Here is a 1,151-nt window from a genome sequence, read left to right on the forward strand (position 1 = left end):
GTGGTGACTTTTACCCGCAGTTTCAACAGAACCGGATCGTGAGAGGTCCAGACGAGGCGCGCGGCGCAGGTGAGGAGGCCGGTTCTTCCTGACAGCCGTGTTTCCTCACGCGACAGCTGATTGGCTGAAGACGCGCCAGGTTTCCGCCGCGCGCGCGCACGTTGCTGTCTGGGATAATCACAAAGGCGGGGCTATTGGGTCAGAAACTGGGGGTGTCGGACCCTCGGGGGCCCTGGGCGCAAGGGCCCCGCCCCCCTGTTAAAGCTGCACGCGGGGTCCAGACGACAAGCTCAGGAGCGTGCGTGATTCACCTGAAACTAGACAAAGGAGCGCGCACCTGCCAGACATAGGCGCGGTCACGTGACCAAATGTTCCAACTTTCAGGAAAGTTGACAACAGGAGGAACTCTGGGAAACGACGCCCCCTGCCGGCCGACTGACGTCATTGTTGATCTGTGACAAAAGCAAAGCTGCAACTGAAAATGTCCCTGAAGGCTTCCTGTAGGAAACAGGAAAACCAGGACCAGGGAAAACCAGGACCAGGCAAAACCAGGACCAGGCAAAACCAGGACCAGGCAAAACCAGGTCCAGGGAAAACCAGGACCAGGCAAAACCAGGACCAGGGAAAACCAGGTCCAGGGAAAACCAGGACTGAATTCCTGGACCTGCGAGTACCGTTTAGTCCAGCATCTCCTGAGAACAGGACGTCTGGACGTTCTTCAGTTCGAACAAGTTGTAACAGAATCAGTTCCATTCAGAGATGGAAGATGTTTGTGTTTCTGTGTGTTTGTGTGTTTTTGTTTTGTCCACTCGTTCTTTTGTTGTTCACCTGCAGCAGAACCCTTCAGGTGTGGGTCGACCCTCATGGTGTGGTACTGATGTTCATGTGGATTCCCTTCCTGACCTAACCCTGTATTTCATCCGGGCTGGGGACCGGCACAGGGAGTTCCACTGGTGTGTTGTGTTTACATCGTTAGGAGGCAACATCTAGAGCTCAGACCCACACAGCCTGAGCTCTCCAGACCCTGTGTGTGTGTGTACCAGTGTATACCTGTGTGTGTGTACCTGTGTGTGTGTACCTGTGTGGGGGTGTGTGGGTGTGTGTGTGTGTGTGTACCAGTGTATACCGGTGTGTACCTGTGTGGGTGTACC

General features: G+C 54.9%; 1 protein-coding gene across 1 annotated transcript in view; it reads right to left on the reverse strand.

The window, feature by feature from the left end:
* The window catches only part of myo5b (myosin VB), a 28,509-nt gene that overhangs the window by 27,149 nt on the left and 209 nt on the right, over positions 1 to 1,151 (reverse strand). The gene's annotated exons all lie outside the window — the stretch shown is intronic.

This window comes from Oryzias melastigma, linkage group LG12 (assembly GCF_002922805.2).
Source record: "Oryzias melastigma strain HK-1 linkage group LG12, ASM292280v2, whole genome shotgun sequence".
NCBI classification, from domain to species: domain Eukaryota; kingdom Metazoa; phylum Chordata; class Actinopteri; order Beloniformes; family Adrianichthyidae; genus Oryzias; species Oryzias melastigma.